This window comes from Artemia franciscana, chromosome 12, assembly GCF_032884065.1.
Source record: "Artemia franciscana chromosome 12, ASM3288406v1, whole genome shotgun sequence".
In the NCBI taxonomy this organism is placed as follows: domain Eukaryota; kingdom Metazoa; phylum Arthropoda; class Branchiopoda; order Anostraca; family Artemiidae; genus Artemia; species Artemia franciscana.
In genome coordinates this window covers 11,622,188-11,634,852 of record NC_088874.1, presented here as the reverse complement: position 1 = coordinate 11,634,852, position 12,665 = coordinate 11,622,188, and the positions used below count along the sequence as shown (strand labels likewise).

Below are 12,665 nucleotides of genomic sequence, written 5' to 3'. Positions count from 1 at the left end.
CTCAAAGGTGACCTGGGTTTGCAAAATTGTGTCATAAGAGCATTATCAAGATGATCAAATTTTTATCACAGATATTACATTTGCCTGATAATCGTCTAGTGAAGGCGGCTCACAATAACTTGTTGAAATCTTCTAAAAAGGCGAGGTGGCCAAAACAGATTAAAGCCACGCTGGAAGAAGCTGGCTTCTCATGGGCATGGAATAATGACCAGGGTCCCCGTTGCAAACCTAATGATTTCCTTGGCATGTTGGATTTGGTTCTTTACCACCAGGAGATTAAAGTAGCTTATGATTTTATCACCAGATTAAAGTAATGTATTGAGAGGAGTTTTAGTTAATACTGAACCTACCGTGGAGCGTGCTAAGGTGTTGGTTGTAGGTGTTTGTAAATTTTATGCCATAGCCTAGGGCATACTTGGATTCTTGTGATGAAAATGATCCGGGAGGCTGGTCTGCTTGCGCCCTTTGTTGGGAATATGGGAGAGACGTAGAGTATTTTATGAGTAATTATAAAAGTTTGGAGAATTTACGGAATTGCTTTTTTTTTGGGGGGGGGATAGGGTGCATCATGGCTCCCATTTATCTTGAAGACCTTTTATAGGGAGCTAATTATTATGGTGGAAAGTTTTGTAAAGAATGATTTAGAGGGGGCTACCCCTCCTCAATACCCTGCTCTTTACGCCGAAGTTTGACTTTTTGCTCCAATTACTTAAGAATGACTCCTGAAACACAAGATCTGTTTAATTAGAACAATTAGCTTTTTAAAAATTCAAAAACTTTAGCATAAATAGCGAGGGAGTGAGGTGGGGCGACCCCTCGTAAACGTAGCAATTTCTGTTCGTTTTAAGTTGTAATGTTACTCCTTGATTTCAGTTGAAAGGAAAAACTGTTTTTCATTTTATTGTTTTTAAGTCCGCATGCCTCAATGACGATTTGAAGACATTTATATCGCAAGGCCATTGGTGAAATTTTAGGCGCTTGATAAAATAAATTCTTAAGATTTGAGTCATATGGGTAATTGCTGAGAATATCTTGTTTTCATAAGAAAGTATTAAGCAGAGCCAGCCTTTGGGGGTGGCAAGTGGTATAACCCCACTAGGCCTGCTCATAATACCCATTGACGCCACTGCTCCAAAAACCCCACTGGGGACCCGCGCTAATAAACGTGTTACGAATTATAATCACAAATTTATTTTGTGACTTCACGAGGGGCCTCACAGAAAAACAGTATAATCTAAGGCTGGAGTATCCAAATAAGCCATTCCTTTTTATGGCACTTTGTATTAACCAAGTGACATATAGCGATGTCCCGGTTTTGCTACTTTAGGCACTTCCAGGTAAGCTAGGACGATGAAATTTGGCAGGCATATCAGGGACCGGACCAGATTAAATTATGAATAGTCGTTTTACCGATTTGACCATCTGGGGGGGGGGGGAGTTGGGATCCGGCTAATTCGGAAAAATAGAAAAAAATGAAGTATTTTTAACTTAACGAACAGGTTATGGGATCTTAATGAAATTTGATGTTTGGAAGGATATCGTGTCTCAAAGCTCTTATTTTAAATCCTGACCAGATCCAGTGACATTGGAGGGGGGCCTAAAATCTTGGAAAACCCATAGAGTGGAGGCATCGGGATGAAACATGGTGGGGAAAATAAGCACAAGTCCTAAATACGTTATTAACATAACCGGAACGGATCTGCTCTGTTTGAGGGAGTTGGAGGGGGGGGGGAGTTAATTCTGAAAAATGAGGTATTTTTAACTTACAAAGCAGTGATTGGATCTTTATGAAATTTGAAGCTCGGAAGGATATCGTGTCTCAGACCTCATATATTAAATCCAAACCGGATTTGGATAAGTTTGGGGGAGGGGCGGAACCTAAAATCTCAGAAAATGCTTAGAGTGGAGGGATCGGGATGAAACTTGGTGGGAAAAATAAGCACAAGTCTTAGATACGGGATTCACATAACTGGAACGGATCTGCTCTTTTTAGGGGAGTTGGAGGGGGGACAGGATTGATTCTAAAAAAATTAGAAAAAATGAGGTATTTTAAACTTACGAAAGAGGGATCGTATTTTAATGAAATTTCATATTTAGAAGGACCTCGAAACTCAGATCTCTTATTTTAGATCCCGATTGGATCCAATGTCATTAGGGGGGAGGGGGTCTTGGAAAACGCTAAAAGTGGAGAGATCAGGATTAAACTTGGTGGAAAGAATAAGTACAAGTCCAAGATCGGTGACTGACATAGCCCGACCGAATCCGCTCTCTTTGGTGGAGTTGGGGGGGGGGGGAGTAATACGGAAAAATTAGAAAAAATGAGGTATATGTAACTTTCGAACGGGTGATTAGATCTTAATGAAGTTTGATATCTAAAAGGATTTTGTGTTTTAGAACTCTTGTTACAAATCCCGACCAGATCTGGTGACATTGAAGGGAGTTGGAGGGGAAGCCGAAACTTGATGGGAAGAATAAACACAAATTTTAGATACGAGAACGACATAATTGGTATGGATCCGTTCTCTTTGGGGGAGCTGTGGGTTGTTAATTTGGAAAAATTGAGGTATTTTTAACTTAAGAACAGGTGACTTAATGAAATTTGATATTTAGAAGGAACTCATTTCTCAGAGCTCTTATTTCAAATCCAAACCAGATCTATTGACATTGGTGCTTCTGGACGTGCTTGGACGATGAAAGTTGGTAAGCGTGTAAGGGATCTGTACAAATTGACTTGAAAGAGTTGTTTTCCCTGATTCAACCATCTGGGGGGCTGAAGGGAGAAGAAAAGTTAGAAAATTGAGGTATTTTTAACTTACGAGTGGGTGATCGGATCTGCATTAATTTTGATATTTAGAAGGACCTCGTGACTCAGAGCTCTTATTTTAAATCCCGACCGGGATTAAGCCTCTGATTTTCCTTTTAAAGCAATCTATTGATTCTTAGAATTTTGCTAGAGCTCATACCATATGAGCTCTTAGCCCTTCCAACCTTGTCACAAGTGCCATCTAAGCTCTTGTTCAATTATCGAACAAGCGTCAATTATGAAAGCCTTTGTTATATTGCCCCCTCCCTCTCCCAAGATTTTGCTTATTGATGCCCATGTCATATTGAGCCCCTCCCCTTAAGATTTTTTTCTAATATCTTCCCTTGACGGAGAAAACTAAGTGCAGCTTGGACGTGGCTCATTTGTTCACTTTTCCTTTTATCTAGCTCGTTTTGCACTTCACTATTTTTAATCGGTATTTTTTTTCATTTAATAATCATATTGCTATTTATCATATTTATTCCTATATATTCCTATTTCAATTATCTTGTTACGGCCCAAGGCAGGTCAAAATAGGCCTTTGAGAAAGATCATGGCAGGAAAGAGAGGAGAACTTTGAGCTTGGACTTCGCTACCCAGAACATTTTTTTTTTTTTTTTTTTTTTTTTTTTTTTTTTTTTTTTTTTTTTTTTTTTTTTTTTTTTTTTTGTCGTGTAACATTGTAATATTGTAAGTGCTAGTTTTTATTTTTGTAGTGTAACATTTCAGTGCAAAAGTATGCCTCCAGGTATGTGTACTGGTTTGTCATATCTATCTATGTAATTGTTGCAAATAAAAAATTAGCTATCTAGTTGTGTGCTAGAGTTATAGATATTCAGATTTAATTAAACTTGCATCATTAAAAAAAAATTTTCGTATTGAATGAAGCTGAATTTTTTTTTCGAAGTTCAAGAAAGGGCAGTCCCTAAAAATACTCTAGTACACCTGCTAGAAAAAAAAATAATAATTCGCTCAAAATTAGTCCCATTGTATAATTTCACATCTTTTCTACTGTGCTAACTTCCTTGATTGAAATATTCGCAGACATAGGATGTAAATTATTTTACAAACGGAGAGAAATTAAAAAGAGGTTTAAGAAAAACTTCTGGAAGAAGTTATTGGTCCTAGAAGTAAGTTGCTGTTTTTTGGGGTTTGAAGCGTTCTAACAACAGGTCATATGCATCCGTATCACTCAATTATTCTAATCCTTATGTAATCACTAACTTACTTGGGTGTCAATTTGGTCAATATTCACTGAACTTGATCATATATTACTTATCTTGCTATTGGTAGGGGGTTATTTACCTGTAGTAAGTAGAAGTAATAACCTTTGACGTTTCCACTTCCTTTTCTTCCAGTTTTAATGGTTCCGTTTTAAAGTTTGCTTGTTATATTTCTTTGTCAATAATCCTTTTTTTAGGTGACGCTAAACGTCAACGTGGATTTACAGATTCTCATTATAAAGCTTCAAAGCGAATGCAAGATATACTTGGCTTCGAATATAGATTTCAAGTTTTGCTTTTCCTTGTAATCAGTTTGGTGAACAGGAGCGAGGTACCAACTATGACATCGAGAATTTTGTGTACGGAAATTATCGTGTTGAGTCTCCTGTGTTTTCGAAGATAGATGTCATTGGTGATAATTCGTTTCCGGCGTTTAGAAACCTTGTTGGTAAGTAATTAGAATAAGAAAATTGAACTGTTCATTGTAAAATGATAGCATATCCATAAAATTAATGGGATGATGCCTAAAATTGTTCCTTTTTTTTCTTCGATCAAACAGCCCTGATTCTGATCCATGGGGTCAAACTGAGTTTGCTTCGTTATTTGTATGTTTTATATAGTGAAAAAAGAAATCACCAATACAACAGCACAAACACAGAAACAAACACACACCACACAACCAAACATAACAAATATAAATTATTAAAAATAATGATAAATATAAAATAATAAATAACAAATAATATATAGTGAATAATAAATATGCACTTATATAGAGGGTCTGAGTGTTGTGATATTTCTCCTCTAATTACGCTAAATTCTTGGGTATTTTAACTATACCACTTTACCTTTAGTCTAAAAATCTTGAATGTTTCTATTTAATTGCTGGTTTGATTCTTTCCTCATGCTTCGTCAGAGCATGATGCTTTGTCAACTTTTTTTTTTTTTTCTATTTTAATGTTTATTTATTAATAGCATTTAAAAATACTGTCAGTCGTAGTTGAAGCACTGATTGGCTGAAATGCGGAAACCATCCGCCATATCAAAGTAAGGATTCAGCGAATTAAAAGTTAGCGAGAGAGAAATCGATGTAGGTAAGGGAATTGGTCGAACTTTGGGGAAAGAGATAGGAAAGAAGAGGAAACTGAGAAGTAGGAGGAAATGATGGGCTGACTGAGAAACGGAAGAGTATCAAAAGACTAGGCTAGTTTAGCTGAACGACCGCATTTGCTGAATGGAATTTCACAATAAGATGGATTTTACAACGATCAAACCGCTACCCTTAGAATCAAACCGCTATCGCTACCCTTAGAAAACCGCTACCCTTACAACGATCAAACTGGTTACCCTTAGAATGACAAGAAATAGCTACCCGAGTAGGACATAATATAATTGTTGATATATAACCGTCAAGAATTAGCTCCCTGTACCTACTTTATAGCATAGCTTCAAATTCAATTTTTATGAACTCACTATAGATGGCCCAAGATAGATGTGTTAAGATACAAAAAAGCGATGTTTTTGCACAAAATTTGTTTTTGCCTCTTCCTTGGAATTTGTTTGTTGAGTAAATTCATTACAAATTTGATTTCGAAAGCACGACTGCTGAAAGGAAGGGGTCTTTGTATTGGTATAGTAAGCTTCTCTTATTTCTTTCTTTACTTTTCTTTCTTTTCTCTACTTATTTTCTTACTTCTTACGTTTATTTACTTATTTCTTTCTTTATTTTAAAGACTAAACTTTCTTTGCTTAAACTGTTTGGCTTTCTTATTTGGAATAATTAGTTCTGTCAATTTATAATTTACTTGGTTCTAACTTAGAGTTTGACTCCATGTTATTTAAATTTAATTTTTTTTTTAAATTCCCTTAAAGATACTTCAGAGATACAGTACCTTCTGATGTATGCCCAGTGGACGCACTCACGATGATAAGGGGTGAAGTGGCGTCATGTACTATAGTTGTCTATAGTTGTTAATTTACATGTTTTCGGTAAAGCGCTAATGACAGTTTAGACCTTGGGGTGAAAAGGGTACCAACAGCGCACCCATTTATGGTAATTTGTGTTTGTTGTTGGACTTTAATTATGAATTAGTTTCTGTTCGCTCTAAGTTTCACTGCTGCCCGTTTCATTCTGTTTAAATTTTTTCATCCGTAGAAACACCAACTTGTTCATGAGCTTATAGGAAAAAGATTTAGTTTTTTGTACTAACTCTAAATATTTATTTGATTCAAATATCGGATTAAGATTGGAGTTAGATGTGAAAATAATTTACTTGTTTCCTCTAAAGCGCAAATGACACTCTAGAGCCAGACTTTGGGGTGGAGATGCTACCAACAGCGCACCCATTTATGGTAATTTCTGTTTGTTTTGAGTTGGACTTTATTTGTGGCTTAGTTTCTGTTCGTTCTGAGATTCAGTGCTGTCATTTCCGTTCGGTTCCAAATATGTGTTTGATTCAAATATCGGATTAAGATTGGAGTCAGATTGAAAATAATTTACATGTTTTCAGTAACAGAATGGAAACTTAGATCTTTATAAAAATTGAGAAACACAATAAAAACCTCACTAACCTTAACATATTTGAAGTTCATCAATTTACCATGCCCACACGGACAAATTCACCCACAGTCTTAAAATTCTCAAAGTATCTACTTGAAAATTTTTCAAGCCAATTGGAAAGGCTTATTTTTTCTCTCCAATGCTTGTTTTGTAAGAAGTTAAACAAGAAGCTATAGAAATAAACACATTATTCCATCCCCTTAATCCTGGTAACGTTAAGATATAAATAAAAAAGAACACCAAGGCTAGGGTACATTTCATAAATGGATCCTGTTTTCGTGGTAACGTAAAGATATAAATGAAAAAAAGAACCTCAATATGGCTTGAGTACATCTTATAAATGAATCCCATTGTCCTATTCACATTAAGATATAAATGAAAAAAGCACGTCAAGGTAGCTTGGGTACGTTTTAAAAATCAATCCCGTTACCCAGGTAACGTTAAGATATAAATGAAAAAAAGAAGGCCAATAATGCTTGGGTATCTTTTATAAATGAAGAATGATATGCAACCAAAAGTTCTGCTTTTTGTTAATCCAGCTGGAGCAAAACGCAAAGCAAGACGCCCTTGAAGGCCTCTAGTAGGAAGAGATAATAGGTCAAGATTTCGCGAGAATACCATGGGAGTTTACTAAGATCGAAACTCTGAATGGAGTTGGTTATTGCAGCGATATGTTCATATGCATTTGCCTTTGGCGATTTTTGCCGTTCTGAGTTGTTAGTAGTTGTAGTAGAATATAAATAATCTTTTTCTTACGACTACATTCATTAGAAATGGTAACTGATCATTTCTAATCAAAACTTGGAGGGTGATCAAAACTTGGAGCACTAAAGTAACAATTGATGAGATATTCAGCGACGTTAAACGTGCTTTAGAAGAAGCAGGAAAAGATAATACTACGAAATTTCAAATCAAAGAAGAAGTTTTTAGTGAAGAAAGAAATAGAAGTAGTGACGAAGTTCTATTGAATGCTCAAGAAGATTCAAAAATTCCTAAGCCTATGATTGTCAATGAAAGCGTAAAGGATGAATTATAATTTCATAGGATACTTCTTTCATTTTTTTTTTTTTTTTTTTTTTTTGATTATGTTTGATTCAATATTGCATGAAATGCCTATGGTTTTAGATCTGTTATTAGCTCTATGTTTTGATGTCTTCTATTTAAGATAAAACCTACCTTAAAGGTGATGGTCTATGATGTTATATTTCTGGTTCCGTTATTATTATAATTTTGTTTTACCTTGTATTTGAAATTTCGTAATAAAATGGTGTTAGATACAGTTACAACTAATATATAGATAGATAATTTTTATCTGAAGATTCGTAGCAAAAATCGACATCTTGAAAATGTAATGGACTGAAAGACAAAATAAAATAGAGGACAAATTGAATGCTCAAAGAAAATATCATAAACAGTATCAGGGATTATCCCTTAAGTATCCACTGTTTGAATTTTTCATTTAACAAGTGCTTTATTAACAATTTCTCCTATCACATTTGCGGGATTTTCCAAAAAAATCATAAGTCATGTTTACCTCTAAATGGTGCTAAATGCTAAATGGTGCTAAGATCAATCAGACCAATTGGCACATTCACATGTATTTTTTTAATAGCATTGTAGAAAAGGTTTAGATAATAAGACATTAGAAATCTTTTTTCCAAGAAATATCAGGACCTTATGTTTTTGAGATCTAGCTAGGGCTTGAGCAAAAATTTTATAGCATGGATTTGTTCTTCCTCCATTCAAATCTAATGATTCCAACATGATGTATTATAAGCTGAAAATTGGAGCTATTATAGTTAATGCTGATATTTAATTTGGGGTATCTGCCATTCTTCTCTTTGAAGAAATTGCATTCTAACTTCTGAAAAACTCTCACCATGTTTTCTTTGGTTGTAATCCAGTTGATCATCGACCAAAATTCTAAAAGACTGAACATTTTTAGCCATCAACTGAAATTCCCGATATTATTTGGTCAACTGTTCCCTATCTTCTCGTTTGGAAGTAACTCTGCATAGTTCAGTGATAAAAATCCTAAAGAAACGTTGTGATTACTAGCATCATAGTTTTCATGTAGATATTACATAAACCTTAATAGGGACCCTAAGAATGTGTGCAAGAAGACGAGAGAAAAAGAAAAGGTGAAATCGACAACGCGCTCAGAGTCTTTCTTATTCATGTTGAAACATTTTATTGAAGAAGAGATTAGATCTTATTCTATCTTTTTTATTTTCTTAAAATATATGAAAATTAGTTTTTCTTTTTAGCGCAATCAGAGGCGATGCTATGGCATTGCTTATAGCAAAGGTCATACGGCTCTAATGTTTCATCATTTTTTTCCCAAAGGCATTTCATATGGAAGGGGTCATCGCATAAACTTCAGAAGGGACTCATTCGGTTTGAATCAGAAGTTCTAGTGACCTTTTTAAGAGTCAAAAGAGATTGGAGGGCTACTAGCCATCCCCAACGCCCTTTTCTCCCCAAATACATTGTATAAAAATTTTGAGATATCCATTTTAATAAAAATTGTTAAAAGATCATTTAACAAAAACTCCTGGGTCGACACAAACCTCAGGGCCTGGGCGTATGGTTTTTTAAGTTATGTCCTGGGAGCATATATGATTCTTATAGAACGGATGCTCGTATAAACCTCAAAGATGGCTCATTTCATTGGAAATTGAAAGTTCCAATTCACTTTTTAAGAGTCAAATGAGATCAGAGGGCGACTAGCCCTCCCACGCTCTTCTTTCCCAAAAACATCGGATAAAGAATTTTGAGATAGCCATTTTTTAAAGTTGTTTGAAGATCCTATAACGAAAACTTCAGGGTCTGCACAACCCATATAGCCTGGGGGCAGGCGTTGTAAGTTATATCCTGGGAGCATATATGGTTGTTGTAAAGGGAATGCTCCAATAAACTTAAGAGGGCTCATTGATTGGAAATTGAAATTTCTATTTCACTTTTTTAGAGTCAAAAGAGATCATCTGGTAACTAGCCCCTCCCCCTCTCCCAACCCGTTTTTCCCCAAACCCATCCGACAAAAATTTTGATGTAACTATTTTTTTTTTAAATAGTCGAAACATCAGATAATAATACTCAGGGTCGGCACAACTCCCAAGGGTCCGGGGGTAAGCTTTATAAGTTATTCTCTGGGGGCATATATGGTTCTTAAAGAAGGGATGCTCGTATAAACATTATAGAGGGCTCATTTGATTGGACATTCAAAGCTCTGGTTCCCTTTTACAGAGTAAAAAAAGAGACCAAAGAACAACAACCCCTCTCCCACCACGTCCTTTTTTCCCTAAGCCCATGTGGTCAAAATTTTGAATTAGCCATTTTGTTAAAAATAGTTCGAAAATGCGATAATGAAAACTCTGGAGTCGACACGAACCCCTAAAGCACTGGAGCAACAGTTATAAGCTATGTTCCTAGGCCATATAAGGGTTTATGTAGGGGGGGGGGGGTCTTAGAGACTTCAGAGGTGACTCATTGAAAGTTCTAGTTACATTTTTATGAGTCAAAAGGGATCGGAAGGTATCTACCCCCTCCCCAAACCTACTCCCTTTTCCACGGTTGTATCGGACCAAAATTTTGACATTGCTAGTTTGTTCAAAATAGGCCAACAATCAGATAAAAAAATATTCAGGGTCAACATAACCTCCCCCCTCCCTAGAGCCTGGGAAGAGTTGTGATTTATGCTGTGGGGGCATATAAAGTCTTATGGAATACGTGGTCGTATACAACTCGGGGGAACTCATATGATTAGAAATTGAAAGTTCTAATTCCCTTTTTAAGAGTCAAAAGTGATCTGGTTGCCAATAACCCCTCCTCGCTTCCTCCACCAGCCCTCTCTTCCCCAAAAGGGTCTGATTGAATTTTATATAGCCATTTTGTTAAAAATTTACCAAAGATCACCAAACACTACAGGGATAACACAGCCCGCCAGAACCTTCGGGTAAGGGTTGTAAATTGGATTAACTTCGGAGATGCCATATTTGATTCTAATTTGAAATTTCTAGTCACAAATGATCAGAGGGCAACTACCCCCTCCCTCCCCTGTAAGGCCCCTTTTTCCCAAATGTATCTGATCAAAATTTTTAAATCTCCATTTTGTTCAAAATAGTTTAAAGATCAAATAACAAAAGCTCAGGGGTGAACATAGCCTGGGGGAAGTGTTGTAAGTTATGGCCCCCAAAGGAGGGGGCAGATAAGGTTTTTGTAAGGGGTGATCGTGTAAACATCAGAGGTGGCTTATTTGATTGCAAATTGAAATCTCTAATTAACTTTTTAAGAGTTATAAAAAGTGATGTTGGACACATATCCCCCCCCCTTCACCCTCTTTTCCCCAAATGCACCCACTCAGAATTTGGGATAACCATTTTGTTTGAAATTTTTCAACGATCAGATGACAAAACTTCAAGGTTCACATACCCTTGCCCCCCCAAACCCGTGGGAAGAGTTGAATTTTATGCCCCCGGAAAAGGTCGTAATAACTTCGAAGGGGACTCAAATGATTAGAAATTGCAGTTTAAATTGGAATCTCTAGATAAATTTTTAAATGTCAAGAGCAATCAGACTGTTTGTATCCCCCCCAACTTTTCTTTTTCTAAATGCTGTCTATTTAAATTTTAAGTTAGCTAATTGCTATGCTCATGGGTTTGATAGTCCGAAATACAAGAGCTGAATGAACATTATTCATTTTTGTTTATTTTATTGCATTTTAGTTGTTTTTTTTTTAATGTCGAGTGAAGTCCCATAGTTTTGGGTACTTCGGAAAAACAATAATATCATAAATATTATCCATGGAACTGTAAGAATCAGGATACAAAGTTTGTCAAAAAATGTAAGTTTTTTCTAATATTGAATGTGCTTCGACCTGGTTTTCCGGTTATGTTAAAGTGTTTGGAGGTTATATGCTATTGTATATACCCTTAGCTCTTCTACAACATTTCTCTTGTGACCTTTTGACACCCATCCTGCACACAATGTGCTTTCATTATATTTTACACCCCCTCAACATTTTGAATTTCAACATAATATTCTTTACCTTTTTGGAGACTTGGGGTGAAACATGCCCTATTTTCCCAACAAAAAACCCTTTATATAAACAATTGACAAATTATATAACTTAAAATACTTACCCCAGGGAGTCTGGGGGTTACGTCATCCCTGGAGTATAGTTATTAGACTTTTTGACTATTTTGAACGAGATATTCCAAAATTTTGATCAAATGTCTTTGGAGGAAGGGCAGCTAAAAAGAGAATTCTAGGGAGATCGATTGCTCTCCGAACACTTTTTAACATCCTCCTCAACATTGCAATCATATAAGCCTTTTCCCAAGTTTGTGCGATCAGCCCTTCCAAATGAAATGCCTCTGGTAAATTAATAACAATAATAATAATGCATTTAAGTCTTGTGACGTTTTACTATAGGCAACACTAGTGCATTCTTTACGACAAACAGCCAACTCGTTTTGTGCATCTTATTTAAAGGTCTTCAATTTTTCCTTATTTTTGATTAAGTTTAAACTTAATACCCTCATCAATTCATGTGATATTGCATATACACTATTTTGATAACAGGATGCATATAGTATCTTGAAATTGGGTTTAAAATGCTCCACATCATTCCCTAAAGGTTCACCTTAATACCCTTACCCTTTTCAAACACACCAAGAATATAGCTCTCCCTTTTCTTTATGATAAATCCTGCATATAAAAGAGGGTAAATTGCAAAATCTGTAAACCTTGTCCCGGGGAAGTTGGAGAGGGGGGCGATTGCATTTACGGAGGAACAGTTACTGGAGTGTTACTGTTTCGAAAAAAGAAGATTTTCCAAACATTTTCTTAGTGATGGGAAAAGGGAGCATCTAAAAGGGGCAAGGGGGCTTGCTGCCTTCCAAAAACTTTTCGACGTCCCCTAAAATTTTCAACTTAATACCTTCAGACATTCCTTATATATTGATGGTACGTCCTTCTGAAAACCAGCACGTACACAGTGTGTTTTACTGTGTCCGGTGTCGTTTTTCAAAGCTGTGGGGGGCTATGTCATTCCCATATTAATAGTCGTTGAAGCTTA

The 12,665-nt window shown here is 35.9% G+C and overlaps 1 long non-coding RNA gene across 1 annotated transcript in view; it reads left to right on the top strand.

The window, feature by feature from the left end:
* Nucleotides 1–12,665, top strand: part of LOC136033685 (uncharacterized) — a 113,807-nt gene that overhangs the window by 34,411 nt on the left and 66,731 nt on the right. The window lies entirely within an intron of this gene.